The sequence below is a fragment of the Mastigoproctus giganteus genome, chromosome 8, assembly GCF_048544385.1.
Source record: "Mastigoproctus giganteus isolate SK-2022 chromosome 8, ASM4854438v1, whole genome shotgun sequence".
Taxonomy (NCBI): Eukaryota; Metazoa; Arthropoda; class Arachnida; order Uropygi; family Thelyphonidae; genus Mastigoproctus; species Mastigoproctus giganteus.
Genome location: NC_143582.1, coordinates 213275493 through 213300321, shown reverse-complemented (window position 1 = coordinate 213300321; position 24829 = coordinate 213275493). Strand labels below are relative to the sequence as shown.

General features: G+C 38.0%; 1 protein-coding gene across 1 annotated transcript in view; it reads left to right on the top strand.

Moving 5' to 3' along the window:
* The first annotated feature begins 9456 nt into the window (after positions 1–9456).
* The window catches only part of LOC150082252 (MAGUK p55 subfamily member 7-like), a 199411-nt gene continuing 184038 nt past the window's right edge, over positions 9457–24829 (top strand). The window contains exon 1 of the mRNA XM_090380462.1: positions 9457–9543. The gene's annotated coding sequence lies outside the window, so the exon portion shown is untranslated. The remainder of the gene's footprint in view (positions 9544–24829) is intronic.

Genomic DNA, 24829 nt, shown 5'->3' with positions numbered 1-24829 from the left:
ATATTTCAGTAAAGTTTATTTCCTAATGGTAAGTTGAAATTATTGCAGTGTAAAAATTCAAGTAGTACTGTACCTACAAAATAGGAAATCCCTAAGTGTTACTGGAAACAGAAAGCAGTTCCTTCACTTAAGTAACAATAGGAAGGATCTAAGTTACATTTTTCTTGCCCAGGTTTCTGCCGAGGGACCTGGTAAGAGCTGCAATTAACAGTGGGTATTTTTTTTTGTAAAGATGGAATTCACTTGAGCAGGGGTGGAAGCATAGGGTCTTAAGCCTTTTCATTTCAAGTGTATCTTATGAACTTTTCTTTCTTATGTTCACATTGCTGTGCAGCCATAGAGAATTTTATAATCTGTGATGTATAGTGACTACTAATGCATGTGCATTTCTTTGCATCAACTCTTCATTTTGCTGTTAAAAAATTCAATCAGTTTTGTTAACTGTACTTGCTCAACAAAACAATAAAATGCGAACAATTCAGTTCTGTAATGAGAATTTTCTTGACACTCAAAAAAAATATTTCCACCCTATTAAGATGCTTTCCCATTTACGAGTTCCATATTGTTTGGTCCCTTCAAAACATTTTAAGTGGATTTCAAAGCAGTACAGAGCAGGATTTTTTTTATTTCATTTATACTCAGTATATTTTTCCCTGTTTGATGCAGTTGCTAATTGAGGCCAGCTGTTACCTGAAGAGATTCCAGAATACTCAAAACAGCTGTAATAGTTGTGTTTGAGCTTTTAATGAATAATAGATTCACCACTTTTGGTGATGTTATTCAATTAAAAACATTAGTAAGTTAGTAGAGGACACATATTTCAATTCTATGTAGTGGGACCATCTGATGGTGTTACCAACAGCAAATTCTAAATGGGAAGCATTCAGGGATGTAAGCATACAAGCTACTAGGCTTTTCTTACCAATGAAGAAATACTGTTCAAGGATTAGACCTAAATGGATGTCAAAAGAACTATTGGGACACGTGGCACAGAAGAAAACTGCATGAGATGCATATAAATTATCAGATGATAGAGAAGCCTGTGGTATATAGAAATTAATCTGTAATGAAGTCACAAAGGAGTTTAGGCAAGCTAAGGCAGATTATGAGAAGTTTCTGACAAAGAATGCAAAGAACAGCAGCAAAGACTTCTATGCTTGTATTAACAGTAGGAGAAAGGGGGTTGAATCACATTGGGCCACTTGATGTCAGTGGGTTAACTGTAGATGACCCTGCTCAGGTTTCTGACAAGCTGAATTGGTATTTTGCATCTACATTCACACATGAGAAATTCTTTTAGGGAAGGGGATGCCAGAAGTTCATTAAACTCTAATGGGGAGCTAAATGATTTTGTAATAACTGAAAGTCGAAGAGAAATCAAAGTTAAACATAAAAAAAAGGCATATGGAGTGAATGGAATCTGACCAGTTATATTAAGGGAGGCAGCAAAAGGGTTAAGCAAACTTTTGGCCATAATTATGAGAGCAGTCTTGGATTTAGGGAAGGTCCCCGGGGACTGAAGATGTGCAAAGGAGTTCCCAATTCACGAAGAGGGATCGAAAGGTGACATGAGTAATTATAGACCTGACAGTTTAATCTCTGATCCAGGGAAAATAATGGAGTCTCTGGTTAAAGAGGTAATGTAGGACCATCTAAATAGGAATGCAATTATACTGCAGTCACAGCATAGATTTGTTAAATTGCAGTCTTGTCTGACCAATCTGATTGGATATTATGATGCAGTGACCAAGGAAATGGATTCAAAAAAATAATTCTGTTATCATATACTTGGAGGAAAGTTTTTGATACTGTTGTACAAACTGGAGTAATGTGGTAATAAAGGCAAGTTACTGCTATGGATAAAGGGATGGTTTAGAGGGAAGAGAGAGAGAGAGAGGTTATCAGTGGGTACTGCTCTTCGTGGACTAATGTTATTAGTGGAGTCTTCCACGGTACAGTGCTGGGCCCATTGTTGTTTTCAATATTTATCAATGATATTGATAAAAGTATATCAGGCTTAACTTCTAGGTTTGCAGATGATACAGAGATGCAGTGTGGTTAATGACAGTAATCAGGGTGAGAGCTACTGCAACAAGATCTAGAAAAATCAGGTTGATGAGCAAGAAATGGCAGTTGAAGTTTAAAATTGAAAAATTTTACACTCAGAGCAGTAGAAAATGCAAAAGACTTGGGGGTAATTGTGCAGTCAGATATGAAATTCTCTGAGCAGTGCAGACATGCTGCCTGAATAGCACATGTGGCTTTGTCAGTGATATACAGAAACTTTGCTAGCAGGGGAAGGAGGTGATTATCTCTGTACAAGGAAATGGTTTGGTCTCATTGTGAATACCTAATACAGGTCTGGAGGCCTCACATTAGGAAGGATGTAGATCTGATGGAACAGGTGCAGAGAAGGGCAACCAGATTGGTGAAGGGAACAAAAGAGTGCACTTAGCATTAGCAGAGGCATGTGATGCAAGATTATGCAGCATCAGCCAAAAAAAAAAAAAACCCCCTCCCATTTCACTCCAAATGCTTGTCCAGCTCAGCCTTAAATTTACTTACGCTATCAACTTCTACAACAAGAGATGTAATCAACTACCCGCTGGTTAAAGGCAAATTTCTGCACATCTTTTCTACAACTGTTTTTCCTTAGTTTGAATCTATGTCCCCCATTCAGGTTCTTAATCTGAGCAAGAGGAAGAATCCCATTGAGCCTGCTCAACCTGTTCAAGGCCATATACACCTCAATCAGATCACTTCGCATGTGCCTAGTCTCTAGGCACTGCAATTTGCAGAACTTAAGCCTATCTTGGTAAGAGCACCCCTTTGTTCTCCTCACCAACCTTGTTGCCCTACTTTGTACTCATTCTAGCAACTCTGCATCCTTCCTAAAATGAGGCCTCCTTATACACAATATTCAAGGTGTGGCCTTACCATTGCCTTATACAACGGAATAATCACCTCCTTGTCGCTGCTAGCAAAATTCCTATATGTCATTGCCAAGATTGCATGACCTGCTCTGGCAGCCCATCTGCACTGCTCTGCAAACTTCATATCTGACTACACAATTACCCCCAGGTCTTTTTTGCTCTCCACTTCCTTGAGTGTAGTACCACACAGTTGGTACGTTTCTCTTGGGTTACTGCTACCCATATGCAGTACTTTGCATTTGTCAATGTCAAATTTCAGTTGCCACTTCTCAGCCCATTTCCCAACTTATCTAGATCCAGTTGAAGTAGTGTAGTGTCTTTACTGTCATTAGCATTAGTAAAGGCATACAATGCAAGAAAGCAAGCTTATGCAGCATCAGCCAAAAAAAACTGAAACCCCCCCCCCTCTAATTTCATTCCTCCGTTCATTCCAAATGTCTGTTCAGCTCAGCCTTAAATTTATTTAGGCTATCAACTTCCAGAACAAAAGATGGAAATCTGTTCCAACAATCAACCACCCACTGGCTAAAAGCAAATTTCCACACATCTATTCTACAACTGTTTTCCTCAATTTGAATCTGTGCCCCCTCAGGTTCTTAATCTGAGCAAGAGGAAGAACCCCATCAGCATTCAGCTTGCTCAACCCATTCAAGGCCTTATATACCTCAATCAGATCACCTCCCAGGTGCCTACTCTCCATGCACTGCAATTTACAGAACTTAAGCCTATCTTGTTAAGAACACCCCTTTGTTCCTCTCATCAATCTTGTTGCCCTTCTTTGTACTCATTCTAGCAACTCTACATCCTTCCTGAAATGAAGCCTTCAGACTTGTACACAGTACTCTAGGTGTGCCCTGACCAGACCAATTACCTTGTACAACGGGATTATCACCTCCCTGACCATGCTAGCAAAATTCATATATATCATTGACAAGACTCCATGACCTGCACTTGCAGCCTGTCTGCACTGGTCAGCAAACTTCATATTTGACTGCACAATTACCCCGAGGTCTTTTTCACTTTCCACTTCCCTGAGTGTAGTATCACACAGTTGGTATATTTCTGTTGGGTTATTGCTACCCATATGCAGTACTTTGCCTTTGTCAATGTTAAACTTCAGTAGCCACTTCTCATCCCATTTGCCCAACTTGTTTAGATCCAGTTGGAGTAGCATACTGTCTTTACTGTTGTTAACAACCCTGCCAACTTTTGTACCATCTGCAAACTTGGACATTAATCCTGATATACCTTCAACAATATCATTTATGAATACACAAAACAACAATGGACCCAGCACCGAACCCTGGGGAGCTCTACTAATAACATTTGTCCATGAAGAGCAGTGTCCGTTGATTACCACTCTCTGTTGTCTCCCACTCAACCATCTCTTTATCCAATGTAGCAACTTCCCCTTAATGCCATACTTCTCTCCAATTTGTACAGTAGTCTTCCATGTGCAACGGTATCAAAAGATTTCTTGAAATCCAAGTACAGGCATACCTCGATTAACGTTACCTCTGATAACGAAGCTTCGATATAACGAAGTCCGCAATTTCAAGCCCCATTTAACATAAAAAAAAATATTCCAGTTTAATCACCTGAAATCTAAACAAACTGAAGAAATTACGGAACCCTTTGCGGCTTCTCGTGGTTGGTTCGAGAAATTTAAAAAACGGGCCAGGATTCATAGTGTAAAATTAACAGGAGAAGTTTCCAGAAAAACTAAAGGAAATAATTGAACGTGAAAATTTTCCACCAAATTTGGTGTTCAATGTTGACGAAAGCGGTTTGTTCTGGAAACGGCTACAAACAAAAAAGCTTCATTTCTATTGAAGAAAAATCAGCTGCTGGGTTCAAAGCAGCCAAAGACCGTTTAACGTTACTCTTTGGATCAAATGCCTCTGGCGATTATAAATTAAAATTGTTATTAGTTTACCATTCAGAAAATCCGAGGGCATTAAAAGGTAACATAAAAATGAATTTACCTGTAATATGGAAAGCAAATAGAAAAGCGTGGGTTACCAAGGAGTTATTTACTGATTGGTTTGTTAACCACTTTTGTCCTGAAGTAAAACGGTATTGTCAAAAAAAAAAAACAACTTTGAAGAAAAAGCTCTTTTGTTGTTAGACAATGCTCCGGGACATCCTACTGATCTTAACACGTTGGACACATGCATTCCTGTCAAAGTTTTTTTCTTCCAGCAAACAACTTCCCTGATTCAACCATTGGATCAGGGAGTAATAGCATCATTTAAAGCTTATTATCTGCGTCGAACATTAAGCAATTTAACTGAACTAGAGGATAAAGAGGAAATGACAGTTAAAACTTTTTGGAAAAACTACACCATTAAAAATGCAATTTAAAACATTGATAGTTCTTGGAAAGAAGTCACTAAGAAATGCTTAAATGGAGTTTGGCGCAAAATATGGCCAGAAGTTGAAACTAGAAGAAGAAAATAACATCCAAGAAATTAGAAATTAAGTTATCCAGATGGCTCAATCAATAAGTTTCGAAAATGTCGATGAAGAGGATGTTAGAAATTTATTGAATGCAGAAGATGATGGTTTTTCAGTGGAAGATTTAGAAAACCTTGTTAGCAACGAAGACAAAGATAATGAAGACGAAGTTAAAGAAGTTCCTGCCGAAAAAGTGTTAACAACCAAAGATTTAAAAAGGTGCTTAAATGACATTGAAAACGTTTTAAATTTTTTTAGTGAAAATGATCCTGATTTAGGAAGAAGTTTTATTGTTAAGCGATCAGTGTTAAATGCAATAACTCCGTATAGACAATTGTTAAATGAAAGAGAAAAACAGCATAAGCAATCAACTTTAGACTCATATTTTAAAATGTGATTTCACTTTGTATGTAAGTTGACTGTTTATTTAATAAAACTTTTCTTTGTTCAAAAAAAAAAGCTTTTCGTTTTCTTTACGTAGGAACGTATCCCTATTCTGGCCATAGTATTTTTACCTCTGAAAACGAAGTTTCGCTTAACGAAGTAATTTCGTGGAACGCATCCTATTCGTTATTCGAGGTATGCCTGTATATGATATCAAAATTATTTTTGACATTCAGTTCCTTTGTGACCACATCATAGTATCCAATCAAATTGGTCAGACAAGACCGCCCTTTAACAAACATATGCTGTGTTTTAACTATTACTGCAGTCTAGAAGATCCTGTAATGCTTCTTTAACCAGTGACTCCATTATTTTCCCTGGAACACAAGTTAAACTAACAGGGATATAGTTACTTGTGTCACCTTTGAACCCCCTTTGTGAATTGGTGATACATTTGCACACCTTCAGTCCATGGGGACCTCCCCTGAGTCCAAGGAAGCTCTCATAATTATGGCTAAGGGTTTGCTTACTTCCTTTGCTGCCTCCTTTATTATAACTGGATAGATTCTGTCCACCCTAGGTGCTTTCCTTATGTTTAACTTCAACAATTTCTCCTATACTTTTGCTCTCAGTTATTACAAAATCACTTAGCCCGCTGTTAGCATTTGATAAACATTTTACATTCTCCTCATTGAATAACTCTTCATTTGTGAATGTAGTTGCAAAATACTCATTCAGTTTATCAGCTACCTGAGCATGATCATCAATAGTCAACCCATCTATGTTCAGTTGTCCGATCTGATTCATCCCTTTCCTTTTAGAGTTTACATAAGTAAAGAACTCTTTGCTGTTTTTCTTTTCATCCTTTGCCAAAAATTTCTTGTAATCTGTCTTTGCCCACCTAACCTCCTTTGTGACTTAATTACAGACAAGCTTATATCTGCTTTAGACTTCTGTGTCACATGATAATTTATATGCATCCCATACATTTTTCTGCTCTGCCTCATTAATTCATCTGATATCCATTTAGGCCTGAACCTTGAACAGTATTTCTTAGTTGGAATGAAAAGCCTAGTAGCTTCCAAGATTAAGTCCCCGAAGGCTTCCCATTTAGAATTCAACATTGGTAACATCTAAGTTGATCCCACTGTACAGAATTTAAAAAATGTCTGAGACCCCTGTAGTCACCTTTATGAAAGCAAAAGCCCTTCCCTTTAGCCTTGATGGTTGTTACATCTTTAAGTAATTCCCATATCATCAGTACTTTGTGATCACTGTCACCCAGTGGTTCCTTTATCTGCAAATTCTTAATGCATGAATAATCACTGCTGATAATCAGATCAAGGGTATTACTCCCTCTGGTTGCCTCTCGAATATCCTGCTGTAGAAAGCAGTCATCCAATAAATCCAAAAAAGTCTTGCTAGTGTGTGAGTGACCAACCCACAAGTTCCAGTCAATATCCGGAAAGTTAAAATCCTCCCATTATAAGACATTCTGATTTACTGGCCCACTCTGTTTCTCTGCACAATTTCTCCTTATACTCATCAGATTCATTAGGCCTATAACCCACACCTACTCTCATTTTGCTTATGTCACACCAACCAGCCCCAACATTGCATTGTCCACCAACATCAATTGGATGCACTTCCTTAGATTTTGTGTTTCTTAACTAACAGCATAACCCCTCCTCCCTTCCTGTCCTGCCTCTCCTTTCTGTACACATTTTTCCCCCCAAAATTCCAATTCTGCACTGCTTATATCTGTGTGACACTACTTCTCTGATATCCCAACAATATCTGCCTTTGATGTCTTGACTGGGACTTCAAGTTCATCAAATTTATTAACTATACTCCTAGCATTGGTGTACATGCAAGTATACATGCACTTGTTTCTATTCTTAGTTACCCTAACGCAGCCCGTGTATTTATTTGTTCCACTATGACTCCCAGCAGTCCTGGAAATCTCTATTGCCTTGGTTTCCATGCTGCTGCTCATTCCAATAGAAGCAGTGCAGGAATCACTTTTGCCTCTGCCTGCAGCCCCTGTTAACCTTTTAGTCTGTGTATCCCCCAAGCTAGCAGTTTTCTGACCCACCTAACACTGCCTCGATAGCATCAGTGAATATTCTTGCACCCTTTCTGTTTAAGTATACTCCATCCCTGTAGAAGCAGTCTCCTGTCAACAAGCACAGACCAGGCTGAAAAAAATTCTACCCCTTGAGCCTTGCACAATCTTTCCAGGGCCGAATTGATCGACAGGGCTCTCATCATATACTCCCTCCTATCGTGTCTGTGCAGAATTGCAGACACTTTCACATTCAACCCTAACTCATGACTTTTTTTCAACATTGACCTGTACTTGTTGAGTAAATCTGCAGATCTCTTACTCTTAATGTCATTAGTTCCAACGTGTACAACAATATGCCTGATATACCTTCATCAATATCATTGATGGATACAACAAAACAACAGTGGGCCTAGCACCGAACTCTGGGGAACTCCCCTTATAACATTAGTCCATGAAGAGCAGCATCCATTGATTACCACCCTCTGTAGCAACTTGCCCGCAATAATCTTTCTGTTAAGGAAAATCATAGGAATGGGACTAAATTTTTGATTTTATTTTTTTCTAGATTCACATACCCAATAGCATGATAAATTTATTGTATTAGAACTTAAATTTGTGTAGTTTATTATATATCATGAAATAAGTTTTAATTTCAATTAACACGTTTTCCACCTTCCAGCAGATAGTGAAAAACTAAAAATAGAAAGAGTTATCATTCAAACAGGATTATCTAATTAAAATGTCCAGTTTGCAATACAAAAATTTTTAAAACAAATACAAAATTTAATTAAAACTGTTATGGAAGGTGTCAGAATTGTCAACCTTACATGTATAGACATACATTCACTTTTCTACTATACTTAATGCAATTCTATGAAGAATAAGTTCATCAGTGGCATGAATGCAGTTTTCTATATTTTTTTTATGTCTTATTCTGTACAGGCTTATTCAATGCTTGGGTATTATTGAATATCTCTTGGCATTGCAAAAATTATTTGAATATAGGTAATGTCCCAAAATAAATACACATTCCTCTCAGGAAAAACCCATATTATGCACTTCATTATTAAATTCCATACTTTTTTCTCCTTAAATACCACTTAACCACCCCTTAAATACCACTACTGTTATGGTGAAACTGCTTTCTGCCCCCTGTTTAAAAATATCTCACTCCATATTCAATGACATTGTGTGCTCTGTTACCATAGTCATCTGGATACACACTGTTGACAAGTTGGTTGCACAATATATGGATAACTGTCTTTAATAAGCTACATAGAGTAAATGCTTATATTATCTTCTTTTATAAAAATACTTTAATATCGGCTCACACTGGTGAGTATGGGCTTGGCACATCCAGGGTCCTGAGCTGGATATCATCATTCTCCTCTTTCTTGGTGATTCCTTTCTACTTCTGTCAATCTCTCTCTCTCTCAGGGTAACTCGAGAATTTTTTTTTTTGGCTGGTGCAGCATAAGCCTCAGGCTTCCCTGCACCATATGGCTAATAATAATAATAATAAATAATAATAATAATAAACAAACATTTCATGGTCACTTTAGGATTATTAGAAGTGGAAATATCTGGATTTATATCTTCTAGAATTAGATGCAATGCACTGGATGGTCTAATAAGAGTTTCAATTACTATTGTGAAGAGTGTGGAGAATTATTTATTCTACTGATTAGTGAAAGAATGTTGGTAAGTATTTGTCATATTTAACAGACTATTTTTGTATCTAGTTTTATTACAGCAGTGTTTTGTTGTAGAGTTTGATAAATAAAACTTTTACTCTAATTTTTATATATTCTGTAAAAATTGGCACTTTACAATTTGGAATAGTTTAAAATCCAGTACATCTTATAAAAAAACACATCATTGTACAATCTGGAATAGTTTCAAAACCAGTACATTTTATAAAATATCACATCATTTTACAATATGCCACTTGTGTCATTAATTACATTTGTCTTTAATATTATTTGTTTCTCTGGTTTATTTTTTGTTAGATGTTTTTTGCAATTGAGTTTCGCAAATCATAATTAACAGAACACTAGAATTAGATGCTCCAACTTCCAAGATGCCAGAAACAGGTGTCTAATTTTGCTGGAAAAATGCAAACAGCTGACAAAATTACAGACATTCTACCAGATGCCATGCAAGTATTTGGATTTCAGTCTGGGGTTCAGAGATCTTGAAATTTCTAGAAAAAATCCTTGAAAAATATATGATAAAAACTTTATTATTATTATTGGTTTCTCCCATTTATTTTCATTCAGTGTCTTTTAATTTTAATGAATCATAATTAATAGATCACCGTTTTTGATTCAGTAAAAAAGCTATAAAATAATTCTTTATGATAATAACAAAAAGAGGGGGGGGGTTATCACACAGACAGCATGCAAATGCCCTTGTTAAAATTCAGTGTGCAAGTGATAGAAGGTTAATCCTGGTGATGTGCTAATATATAATGCAAAATAATTTTGACTTCATATACTTAAATTACAGAAAAGCTTTTGATACTGTTTCACATGAAAGACTGCTGTACAAATTGGAGAAGTGTGGTATTATTGGAAGCTACTACTGTGGATAAAAGGATGGTTGAGTGGGAGAAGACAGAAAGTAGTTATCAATGGGCACTGCTATTATTAGTGGAGTCTTCCAGTATTTAGCATTTGGCCCTTTGTTGTTTTCAATATTTTATTAATGATATTGATGAAGGTATAATCAGGCTTAATGTCTGAGTTTGCAGTTAATACAAAAGTTGGCAGGGTGCTTAATTTAATCATGTATTTAATCTTGCTGCAATAAGGACTAGGGTATGTCTGCCAGGGGCAAAGGTTGATGACGTTGTAGAGCGGATATCATCTTTTAAGGGCACAAAAGGTGATATAGTTGTACACGTTGGCACTAATGATATTAAGAGTAGGAGACCGGCGGAATTACTTAGCAAGTACAGGTCACTGTTGAAAAAAAGCCGTGAATTAGGGTTGAATTTGAAAGTGTCTGCAATTCTGCCCAGACACGATAGGAGGGAGTATATGATGAGAGCCCTGTCGATCAATTCGGCCCTGAAAACATTGTGCAAGGCTCAAGGGATACAATTTTTTTCAGCCTGGTCTGTACTTGTTAACAAGAGAGACTGCTTCTACAGGGATGGGATACACTTAAATAGAAAGGGTGCAAGAATGTTTGCTGATGCTATCGAGGCAGTGTTAGGTGGGTCGGAAAACTGCTAGATTGGGGGGGGGATACAAGGACTAATAGATTAACATTAGCCATTGGCAGAGGTGAAAGTGATTCTTGCACTGCTTCTATTGGAATGAGCAGCAGCCTGGAAAATAAGATGCAGGATATTTCAGAGACTTCTGGAAATCATTGGGGTACAAGTAAACACATGGGTTGTGTTGTTAGGGTAGCTAAGAAAAAGAACAGGTGCATGTATACTTGCATGTACACCAATGCTAGGAGTTTAGTAAATAGATTTGATGAATTTGAGGTATTGCTCAAAACATCAAAGGCAGATATTGTTGGGGTATCAGAGACATGGTGTCACACAGATATAAAGAATGCAGAACTGGAATTTGGGGAGTACAACGTCTACAGAAAGGATAGGAAGGGAGGAGGGGTTATGCTATTAGTTAAGAAACACAAAAAATCCAAGGAAGTGAAGCCAGTCAACATCGCTGGACAGTGCAGTGTTGAGTCAGTTTGGTGGGACATAAGCATTGGGAGATCAAAATTGAGATTAGGAGTGTACTATAGCCCTAATGATTCTGATGAGTATAATAAGAAAATGTACAGGAAAATTGATTGGGCCAGTAAATCAGAGAGAGTCTTAAATTGGGGGATTTTAATTTCCCAGATATTGACTGGAATTTGTGGGTTGGTCACTCACACTAGCAAGGCTTTTGTGGATTTATTGGATGATTGTTTTCTACATCAGCATGTTTGGGAAGCAACTAGAGCGAGTAATACTCTTGATCTGATTATCAGTAGTGATTCTTCATGCATTAAGAATCTGCAGATAAAGGAACCACTAGGTGGCAGTAATCACAGTGTGCTGAAGTGGGATTTACTCAAAGAGGTAACTACCATCAGGGGTAAAGGGAAGGGTTATTGCTTTTTTAATGGTGACTACGATGGTCTGAGACAGTATTTCAATTCTATACAGTGGGAGCAACTGATGATGTTACCAACAGCAAATTCAAAATGGGAAGCAAAATAAAAGAACTTATCTTGGAAGCTACTAGGCTTTACATACCAACTAAGAAATATTGTTCAAGGTTTAGGCCTAAATGGATGTCAGATGAACTAATGAGACATATGGCAGAGAAGAAAAATGCATGGGATACATATAAATTAACACGTGACATAGAAGCCTATGATAGATATAAGTTGATCTGTAACCAAGTTACAAAGGAAGTTAGGCAGGCGAAGGCAGATTACGAGGCAAGGGATGCAAAGAAAAACAGCAAAGAGTTCTTTACTTATGTAAACTCTAGAAGGAAGGGGATGAATCAGATTGGTCCACTTGATATCGATGGGTCAACTGTTGATGATCCTGCTCAGGTAGCTAACAAACTAAATAAATATTTTGCATCGACATTCACACATGAGGAGTTATTTAGCGAGGGGAATGCCAGAGGTGTATTCAACTCTGGCAGTAAGCTGGATAATCTTGTAATAACTGAGAATAAAGTGGAGGAGAAATTATTGAAGATAAACACAAGAAAGGCACCTGAGGTGGATGGGATCTATCCAGTTATATTAAAGGAGACAGCAAAGGAAGTAAGCAAACCCTTAGCCATAATTATGAGAGCTTCCTTGGACTCAGGGGAGGTACCCATAGACTGGAGATATGCAAATGTGACTTCAATTCACAAGTAAAAGGCAAAGGGATGGGTTTTATCAGAAAATGAAATTACGATGCCTTTAGGTACTACATGGCCTCTATTAACTGGGTAGATACCGCGCAGAGAATGAACACATTTAAACTGTGGTATGCTTTTAAAACATTAATTACAGATGCCTTGAATGCGTATATACCGTTAAAAAAATACTCCACAAGGAGGGTTCCAAGTTGGATGAATAGTGAAGTTGCCACATTACTTGAGCAGAAAAAGGTGGCATGGAAAGGTTACAGAGCAATAAAAAGTACTGAAGCCTATAACAGCTACAAGGTGATCTGTAATAGAGCCACAGAAAAGGTTCGACAGGCAAAGGCAGTTTATGAGAAATCACTAGCAAACAGTGCAAAGAGGGGGGGATAAGGAATTCTTCACATATATAAATGCCAAGAAGAGCAGGACAGACCAAATCGGACCTTTACGTAAGGGAAAGGCGATATTATTAAATACACCAGCTGCCATTGCAGATGAACTCAACAGTTATTTTGCATCGATATTTACAAATGAAAAACCTTTTGTGGCAATGGGAAATTGTGGGAGCGAAGTTGAAAAATATGTAATTAATTATATTGAAATTTCACAAGATTATTTAACGAAAAAACTTTCGAGCCTACAGGCCAGTAAGGTTCCTGGAGTTGATGGAATATACCCCATAATCTTAAGGGAGGCGGCAAGTGAGTGCATTGAGCCATTGAGGCTAATTATGCAAGCACCACTAGACTCTGGGGAGATTCCCTTGGATTGGAAAAGTGCCAATGTATCTCCCATACATAAGGGTGGCTCTAAAAGTGAAGTGGAAAATTATCGACCTGTCAGTCTGACTTTAGTGGTAGGGAAAATCATGGAGGCAATGATCAAAGGCAATGATTCAGGATCATTTTGATCGAATTGAAATTCTCAAGGATAATCAGCATGGTTTTGTAAAGGAAAAATCATGTTTTATAAATCTGGTTCGCTATTTTGAAAGGGTCACTCACGAGCTAGATTTAGGGAATAATTTCGACATTGTTTATTTTAATTTCAGCAAAGCTTTTGACTCAGTCCCACATGAGCGGTTGCTTTATAAGCTGGAAAAGGTTGGAATCACTGGGAAAATCCTTAGATGGATAGCAGGATGGCTTCAGGGCAGGGGGCAGAGGGTTGTGATAAATGGCTATTCCTCAGATTGGGTTGATGTAAGAAGTGGGGTTCCCCAAGGATCAGTATTAGGACCACTGTTGTTTTTAATTTTCATAAACGACATTGATGAAGGAATAGAGGGCGTGATGTCTAAATTTTCAGTTGATGTTAAAATTGGTAGATAAAATTGGTAGAGTGGTTAATGATCACTGTCAAGCTGAGCTTCTTCAGAGAGACCTAGATAGACTTCAGGAATGGTCAGAAAAATGGCAGCTATTCTTTAATCCAACAAAGTGTAAGGTATTACACCTGGGAAACAGTAATCCCAAAATAACTTATTCACTTGGTGAAGTTCAACTAAACGCAGTACTGGAGGAAAGGGACTTGGGTGTTACGATACAGTCAGGCATGAAATTCTCTGAGCATTGTAAACAGGTTGCAAGGAAGGCCCATGGTGTCCTATCAATGATCTATCGAACTTTTGCAAGTAGAGATAGGGACGTGATAATCCCATTATATAAGGCTTTTGTAAGACAACACTCGGAATACTGCATTCAGGTATGGAGACCACACCTAAAGAAAGATATCGAGCTTCTTGAAAGGGTGCAAAGACGGGTCACTCACCTGGTGAGATCGGCAAAAGGGCGTCCTTATGATGAAAGACTTCGAATATGTGGGTTGCAGAGTTTGGAAACTAGACACCTTAGAGGAGATTTGATTGAGGTGTTTAAGGCTCTGAGAGGCATCAGTAAAATGAATGAGGACGAAATTTTCAAGATTATAAATGATGCTAGAACTAGGGGACATAAATTCAAGTTACGGGGGGAAATGTTTAGATTGGACTGCAGGAAGTTTTATTTTAGCCAGCGAGTTATAAATTACTGGAATAAGCTGCCTACATGGGTGGTAGAGGCTGACAGTTTGGGGAAATTCAAAGGTCATCTGGATAGTACCTTCAGGTCAGGGAAGCTCCTAGGATGATAGGTTTAATTTCCTTTTTTTTTATTAATTATTATTATTTATTTATTTATTTTTTTTTTTATCATTGTTTTGTTTTTTTTTTTTTTTTTTTTTTTTTTTGCTAGTGCAGCATAAGCCATAGGCTTTCTTGCACCATGCGGCCATTACTAATACTAACAAGTAATTATAGACCTGTGAGTTTAACTTCTATTCCAGGAAAATTAATGGAGGCACTGGTTAAAGAAGCACTGCAGGATCATCTAGACAAGACTTCAGTTATAGCTCGGACACAGCATGGTTTTGTTAAGGGGAAGTCTTGCCTGACCAGTTTGATTGGATACTATGATACAGTCACAAAAGAACTGGATGCATGGATATAATAATTATATTATTATTTACTTGGATCTTAGAAAGGCTTTTAATACTGTTGCACATGGAAGACTGCTGCACAAATTGGAGCAGTGTGGCATTGGAGGCAAATTGCTGCTATGGATAAAGGGGTGGTTGAGGGGGATAAGACAGAGAGTGGTAATCAATGGAAACTGCTCATCGTGGACTAATGTTATTAGTGGAGTCCCTCAGGGTTCAGTGTTGGGTCCATTATTGTTTTCTGTATTTATAAATAATATTGATGATGGTATATCAAGCTTAATGTCCAAATTTGGAGACGATACAAAGGTTGGCAGGGTTGTTAAGGACACTACTGACGCTATGCTGCTGCCATAGGGTCTGGAAAGGTTGAGTAGATGGGCTGAGAGGTGGCAAATGAAGTTTAACATTGACAAATGTAAAGTACTACATATGGGAAACAGCAACCCCAGAGCAACGTATCAATTCTGTGGTACTACACTGACAGTGGTAGAGAATGAAAAGGACCTGGGGGTAATTGTGCAGGCAGATATGAAGTTCTCTGAACAGTGCAGACAGGCTGCAAGAGTAGCTCATGATGTCTTGTCAATGATATACAGGAAATTTTCTAACAGGGATAAGGAGGTGATTATTCCCTTGTATAAGGCAATGGTCAGGCCACACCTTGAGTACTGTATACAGGTCTGGAGGCCTCATTTCAAGAAGGATGTAGAGCTGCTGGAATGAGTACAGAGAAGGGCAACAAGATTAGTGAATGGAACAAAGGGTTGCTCTTACGAAGAAAGGCTTAAGTTTTGCAAATTACAGTGTCTGGAGACTAGGCACCGGTGAAGTGATCTGATCGAGGTGTATAAAGCCTTGAATGGTTTGAGCATGCTCAGAATAATCACCTGAGAGGGCATAAATTCAAATTGAGGAAAGGCAGATGTAGGATAGATGTGCGGAAATTTGCCTTTAGCCAGCGGGTAGTAGCCTAAATAAATTTAAGGCTCAGCTGGACAGGCATTTCGAACGAATGGAGAGGTGAAGTGGAAGTTTTTTTTTTTTTTTTTTTGGCTGATCCTGCATAAGCTTGCTTTCTTGCATCATATGCCTCTACTAATGCTAATAATCCTGGTTTGTTACTGCAACAAGATGTAAGAAAGTTAGATAGATGGGCTTTGAAGTAACAATTTAAGTTTAACATTGATAAATGTGAGGTACTACAGTGTAGTAGTAATTTCAGAACAACCTGTGTGGGACTATACTCAAGGTGGGAATGAAAAAGATCTGGGGTAATTGTGCAGTCAGGCATGAAGTTTTCTGAGCATTGAAGATGGGCTGCTAGGACAACTGACAGGATTTTTTCAACAATATATAGAAATTTTGTCAGCAGTGATAAAGAGGAAACTAGCAGTACCCCTTGCAAAAATTTTGCAATTGGTAGCAGAGTTTTTTTCTAGCTTTCCTAAAGAAATGTAGTGCGTGTTGGTTTTAAGCAGGTAACCCAGTGCATGTTGAATCCTTTCTCATTTCTTATTTCTATAAAATAAAACTATTCTTTCTTTTAAGGCATGCAGCACTAGTAGAGAAAATTGGCCCATTCTGTAAAATAAAACTGTTCGGAATTTTTATATTTTCCCATGTTTCTGCTCACTTAGGAAGAAATACCTTCAATTGAGACCAAATCAGTTAGACCTATCGTACGCAATGGCTACAGCTAGCTGTACCTGTTGCAAAAATTTCACAGTTGTTAGCTGAGTTTTTCTCTAGCTGTCCTAAAGAAATGTAGTACCCATGTAGTATCAATATATATGTGTAAATGTATTCAGGATTGGACTTTCAAAACGATCCTGAATACATTTGCTGAAACACGAAAGGGTGTGTTTCTCCTTTGCTGCAAGGTACGTTCAACGTGACCAATCAGAGTAGCATTTTGACTGTGACATACTTCTAAATCCTTAAATTATTTGCCTTAAATAACCTCAAAACAAAAAACAAATAAACTAAGTTGATAACGATAAAATGATGAGTTCTGAATGTATTAAACGTAATGAATGGTTAATGAGTGTATAAGCTGGTGTGCACAATGTGGGGACATATAGTGAGCTGTGTGTGATGGAATCCTAACGATTAGTTCTTTCTTTTAAGGTAGACAGCGCTAGTAGAGAATTTAGGAATTTTGGTAGCAGAGTTTTATTATTTTTATTTTTTTTTTGGAATAAAGGACACGATGGGGCAAACTTGCAATTTGTTAATCAGAAAAAATGCCTTATCAATTTAAACAACTGTTTGTTTAACAGTTCACATCTTCCTGTGGCTCCACCTATGAAGTGAATGTTGAACTATTCTCATTTGTACTACAAAACAGACCCATTCCATAAAATAAAACTATTGGGAATTTTTAAATTTTAACAACTTTGTGCACACCTAGGAAGAAATATCTTCAATTTGAGACCACTTCCAGCCTGATCGGTTAAGCCTATCGTTCATACTGACGGAGTAAAGATAACGGCTTCCATATTAAATATATAGATTATTCTACTGTGTAAGAGGTCAGTAGGTAAGGCTACACTTTGAGTATTGCTTACAAGTCTGGATGCCTCATTTTAAGACTGATGTTGATTTGTTAGAATGGGTGCAAAGAATGGCAACAAGATTAGCAAGGAGAACAAAAGGGTCTTTTTACTAAGAAAGACTTCAGTTCTGAAAATTGCAGCATCTGGAAACTAAGCATCTGTGAGGAGATCTGACTGAAGTGTTTAAGGCTGCAGATGGATTGAGTAAAGCTAAATTTTGCTGGCATCCTTACTATTGCTCAGACAACACACACATAAGAGGGCATAAATTTAAATTGAGGAAGGATGATTGCAGGATAGATGTATGGAAATTTGCTTTTAGCCAGAGGGTAGTTGATTGTTGGAACAAACTTTCATCTGGTGTTGTGGAAGTGGGTAGTTTGAATAAAATGTAAGGAAGAATTAGACAGATTTTTAGAGGGATGGATAACTGATGTAGGGGAAAGGATATTTTTGGGTTGATGTTTTATAAGCTTGCTTCCTTACATCAGTTGCTAATACTAATTTGTGCAGGCAGGCTGATTTATAAGCACTGTCAACCAGATATGGTTACTGTGCACTCTAGTGAAGAATCTGATTCACTGCAGTTAAGGGTATGTAATTAGTGACTAAAGGCGGAAACACACTATTATCACTTCATGAGACTTCACTCGTATACATATCTAACCTCAAATGTGGGGAAGCTATATTTACCAATTAGTTTATTGCTCGGAGAGCACTGTTGTCATTGGCTGTATTCACAAGATAACACATCGGGCTTCAAGGCCGAATGACATTGTCAGGAGCTCAGATTTTTCTGTTCGAACAGAAAGTTCATTAGGTGTGACCGCGTGACAAGAGGAAAATGGAGGAAATGCTAATATAAAATTAAATTTGAAGTAAATAATCTGTTTTCAGCGCACAAGTAAGAATATCCGAAAACAAATAACAACAACTTTAAGGACTTTGCTCCTGTGCCTATTCCGAAGCACTCTCCACTTCAACCAGCTACTCGGCATACTCACCGCAAATGTCCAGTCACAGGGATGCTCAAAAATGGCCAAAGGAGGAAAATAGACCAACAGAATTACAAATTGAGAGGACAAACAAGTCGATCATTTCAATTTGCACAACTCGTAACAATTTCTTACAAGTTCAATTTTTAGGGTTGAGAAGCAGTTTTTTGTTGTAATTAAATTTCATTAAAAATTTTTGTTTCATATTTTGACAGAATAAGTCCTTATTCAAAATTAAACTTGCAGTATTTTAACTTTCCTTTAACATATAACTAATTTTTCCTTAGCGCTGATTGAATTTCGAAATTGCGTATTTTGCTCTTGAATGTCATCCTTAATTGGATTATATAGGAAATTAAATTCTTTATTCATCTGTAAGTACATCATGAAACAATTTTCATCTTCTTCTAAGTCCTGCAGTAAATGATGAATTTGCCCTTTTCTGTTCTCTTCCAGTTTGTCTTGTATCCATTGTGTACTCTTTTGTTTTTTCGGCTATAAGAAAAGCACATGCATTTTCTAAATCTTCTTCAAAATCTGAAGAGGAGGATGAACTGTGGCAATTTATTTCGCTTCAGCTTTCCTCAAAGAGAATGACATATTTAACCCCAGGGACTCACATCTGGTTAGTATGGGCTTGGCACACCCAGGGTAGCACACGCTTCTTGATTAGACCGGGGTTCGAGCCCGTCACCACCAAATACGGAGGATGCGGAAAGGTCATTCAGGGAATGACCACCGCATATCCCGGAGCAATATGGCCTTAGTTGCTAATGCTCCTAAAAACCAAATAACAACAAAATAACACCCAGGGTCCTGAGCTGGATATCACCATTCTTCTATTTCTCGGTGATTTCCTTCTACTTTTGACTCTCTCTCTCTCTCTCTCTCTCTCTCTCTCTCTCTCTCTCTCAGGGTAATTTGGGAATTTTTTTTTGGCTGGTGCAGCATAAGCTTTGGGCTTCCTTGCACCATGTAGCTAATAATAATAATAATAATATACAATGTTATAGGTTGCCAGACATCATACCCCTTTTGGAAGTATAATAAAATTTCCAAGATACCCCTTTTTTAACTTTTGAAAAAAGCAGAAATCATAAAACACCCTGTTGAGATGATTATTTAGGAAGAAAGAATTAACTGATGATAAAGTTGTTGCTGAAATGCACCCTTAATTAAAGACTCAAAAACGACATTCTGTCCTATTTACAAAGAGGGTTGTAAAATATTTATATTATGCTTACTTTGTAACCTTTTACATTCTACTTGACTTATTTCGTTGTAATGGTTTAAGGCTCAGGAAACAAACTTTTTTTATTTAAAATTCCCAATATCAATATCGATTTGCTATATGAAGAATATGTTCTGTTGAAATCATTCCGTAGAAATACTTAGACAAAAGACCTCAAAAATACCACAGATGTTTGGATAAAAATTTTAAATGCATACGAAGTACGTAATACAGAAAGAAATATTAATTTTGTTTTTGCTTTGCCTCACTCAAATGCAATGAGTGAGCAAGTATTTAGCTCCATGTTTAATGCATGGAAAAAGGATAGAAATAAATTAGACCTAAAGAATGTTGAAGGAGATTCCTTAACCTCAGCAATGAAACACAATATGTCATGCAAAGAATTTTATGCATTATGTGCTAAAAAATGAAAAACTGTTAAAGAAAATTTGCTCAAATGAAACGTATTGCTAGGTAAATATTTTCTTTTTGATAAAATAAATCAGGTTTATTGAATATGTATTGTAAACAATTATGTAAAACATTTGATGTTAATATTTATAAAAAGTTTCCTTTAGTGTTTATAACTCTTGCAATAAAATTTTCCGAATTAAGCGAATTAAAGCACGGGCTATAATTCAGTTAATTTTATTAAAATTTGACTAATTTTGCATTCCACAAACTTGTAAAAATCAACAAAATATAGAAATAAAATGGTTGTTATTAAAATTGTTTGGTTTTCTTAAGATGTAATGTGAGTACCCCTAAACGAGGAATGAATACCCCAAACATAAGCATGAGTACCTCGAGATCAAATTTTTAATCTGGCCACCCTACGTTACAGCGACGTTTCTTCTCCGACCGACTTTGCAGTTTACGCTAAACAGGGACCACAGAATACTACTCTGTGACAGGGACATGACGAGAGTCCCATGACGTGATAATAGTGTGTTTCTGCCTTAAGTTGCATACTTTTGAGGTCTCAGGTGAAATTGTTGTGTCAGTAGATGGGGTGAAGAAATGTATCAGTGCTGTGCTCAGTAGGCAGCGGGTCAGTATGGTTAGGTTTGTTGCCTGTGCATTCCTCTTTGAATACTTTGTTTGCAAAGTGTTGAAAGGCAATAAGGTTTTATTTACTCTGAATTAAATTATATTGCCAATGGAAGGTTGTAAAGCGGGCAGCCAGTGTCTCTTGTATGCCTCTCTCTCTCTCTTTTTCCCTTTTTTTTTTTTTTTTTTGTTTGTGGAAGTGGTCCTGAGCACATACACACAGCAACCTTGCTGTGTGTATGTGAAGATACTGTATCCAGTAAAGCTAATCGGTGTAGTGGTGTAATGTTTGCATAGTGTGGTGTTGGATTATATTGTTTGTGTTGATTAATTAGCCTCTTAGGCAATTAATAAGGTTAGGTGTAATGAACTCATGAACTGCAGTGCAAGAAGCAGAATCTGCAACTCACTGGTTCCTTGACCCTGGAGAACAGAAACCAGTGAGTGGAAGTGGACTGTCCACTTTAATCATTACATTATGTACCTCATGGGGGAGGGGGGATTAGACCACAAGGCCCAGTCTTCACTATCTCCACAGAATCAGTTTTCTTTAGCACTGAGGCCTGGTTTAGCCAATTTGTCCTGCGCTGGGCAGTGGCCAGTCAACAAAAAGGTGGTATGTGTCATTCATGAACCATTGTAAGGTCTTACAGGTGATGAATGTAAGGCATGATATAAATTTCCTGGTTATGTTGCCTTAGTTTCCAGACTCCATCCTGTTTACTATTGTTACATGAGGTTTACCATATTGTATTCTTTTCCTGTTTTGTATCATTTGCCCAATCAAATAATGGGCCTGAGTTTGTGCAGTTGATAGATTATTCCCCCCCCCCCCCAAAGATGATCAGAAGGTCAAATGGAAACCATCCAGCCAGTACCTGTAGTGTAGGGGTAGATGTATTTCCACGTGTGAGTCATTAACAACAGCATTTGGCACTGTATTGTGACCGGTCTATCTTTGACTTTTACCTGAGTTGTTTTTTGTAGCCGTATGCAAGGGCATGGGCACACATTCATGTAAGTGGATGAGAACTTTGCCTTTTATTCTCCAGTCTGTCCATGTTATCCTAATTACCATTGAAATAAGAGTTTTCACTTTTCTGGCCTATATAAGTGTGGCAATGGTGAGTTTGTGGTCCAGAGTAACACCCAGTTATTTTATTGTGAAGGTATGGAGCAAAATCCAAGTTTCATTATGGTTTAATCAAGCTCATTTGGCAAGCATTGATGAATCACAGAATATGGTTATCTGATCTGGCCCTTTGCACCTGGCAGATAGTAGTAGTAGTGGCATGTGATGCAAGAAAGCAAGTGTATGAGCTTATGCAGCATCAGCCAAAAAAAAAAAAAAAAATCACACCATTCCCTCCAAATACCTGTCCAGTTCCTCCTTAAATTTATTTAACCTAACAACTTCCACAACGACAGATGGAAGTTTGTTCTCAATTAACCACCCACTGGCTAAAGGCAAATTTCTGCACATCTATTCAACATCTGTCTTTTCTTAATTTGAATTTATGTCCCCTTAGGTTCGTAATCTGGCCTTATACATCTCAATCAGATCACCGCTCAAGTACCTAGTCTCCAGCCACTGCAATTTGCAGAACATAAGCCTCTCTTGGTAAGAGGCTCCCTTCATTCCCCTCACCAATCTTGTTGCCCTTCTCTGTACATTCTCAAGCAAATCTACATCCTTCCTAAAATGAGGCCTCCAGACCAGTACGCAGTACTCAACGCGTGGCCTGACCATTGCCTTATACAGAGGGACAATCACCTCCTTTTCCCTGGTAGCAAAATTCCTATATATCATTGACAAAACCTCATGACCTGCCCTGGCAACCTGTCTGCATTGCTCAGAAAACTTCATATCTGACTGCACAATTACTCCCAGGTCTTTTTCATTTTCTACCACCTTAAGTGTAGTACCACACAGTTGGTACGTTCCTCTGTGGTTACTTCTACCCATATGCAAGTACTTTGCATTTGTCAATGTTAAACTTCAGTTACCACTTCTCAGCCCATCTTCCCAAATTTTCAAAGATCCTGTTGCGGTAGCACACTGCCATTACTGTTATTAACAACCCTGCCAACCTTTGTATCATCTGCAACCTTCCACACTAAGCCTGATATACCTTCATTAATATCATTGATAAATGTACAAAACAACAGTGGGCCAACACCGAACCTGTGGGACTCCACTAATAACATTAGTCCACGAAGAGCAGCGCCCATTGATTACCACCCTCTGTCTTCTCCCACTCAACCATCCTTTTATCTATTGTAGCAACTTACCCTTAATACCATTCTTCTCCTTGTACAGTAGTCTTCCATGCGCAACAGTGTCAAAAGCTTTCCTGAAATCTAAGTACTGTATTTCCCCATGTATAAGACGCACCTTTTTTCAAAAATTTCGGGTCAAAAAATTGGGTGCGTCTTATACAGTGGTTGTAGATTTTTTTTACTTGCATTTCCCGCTTTTTTGCGCTTGTTGTCTTTGCGCTCATTGTTTCGCACTTGTTACCGGTATATTAGGTTACGTTTTGCCACGTTCTGCCCAGAAATGGCTCAGGAAAGATTTTTGTACAGTGCTGAATTTAAGTTAAAAGTGATCCAGTTTGCAAGAGTGAATGGAAATCGTGCTTCTGAATGTAAGTTTGGCCCTCCTTCAACTGAGAAAACAATCCGAGACTGGCTACGGGAAGAAGAAACCCTACTGAAAACGCCACGGCAGAAGAAGGCCATTAGAGGCAAGTCAGCAAAATGGCCTGATTTAGAGAGGGAATTGAAGATATGGATTGAGGAACAAAGGGCAATTGGAATTCCTGTGTCCACAAAGATGGTTCAGCATGAGGCAAGAAGAATTGCTGATGAAAAAAAAAGGTACTGATTTCAAAGGAGAACACAATTGGTGTTTCAGGTTCATGAAACGGAATGGACTAAGCATGCGTACACGCACCAGACTTGCCCAAAAGATGCCTGAAAGCTATGAGCAGAAGGTCCTTGAATTTCATCGTTTTGTCATTCAATGTCAGAAGACACATCAGTTTGAGTTGGGACAGATCGCAAATATGGACAAAGTCTCCCTCTCAATTTTATGTCCCAAGTAACAGAACTGTTGATAAGAAGGGGGTGTAAACTAACTGTGAAGACTAGTGGACATGAAAAGAGCCATTATACAGTTCTAGCTTGTTGTGCCGACGGAATCAAGCTGCCTCCTATGCTGATTTTCAAACACAAAACAATGCCAAAAGAAGACATTCCTCGAGGAGTGATTGTCCACGTTCATGACAAGGGTTGGATGGTTCAAGATGGGATGAAGATCTGGTTTGAGAAAGTTTGGAGCAGGAGACCAGGTGGGCTCTTACACAAACCTGCCCTATTGGTGCTTGATCAGTTCAGAGCACACATAACAAAAAATACAAAGAAGATTGCTGCAGAGCAAAAAACAAAACTTGCCGTCATACCTGGAGGCTTGACATCCCAGCTCCAACCACTTGATGTCAGCATTAACAAACCCTTCAAAGCTGCCATGAGAGACGAATGGAACCAATGGATGAAGTCTTCTGGGGACAATTTGACACCAGCAGGAAGAGTGAAGAAACCAACTATAGGAGAAGTTTGTACCTGGGTGAAAAGATCCTGGGATAATATCAAGATTGAGATCGTTGTCAAGTCATTTAAGAAGTGTGGCATTTCAAATGCCACAGATGGAACTGAGGACGAGGCAATATATGAAGACAGTGATTCGTCATCAGACCCGGATGAGGACAAGCTAATGGATGGGAGTTTTGACAG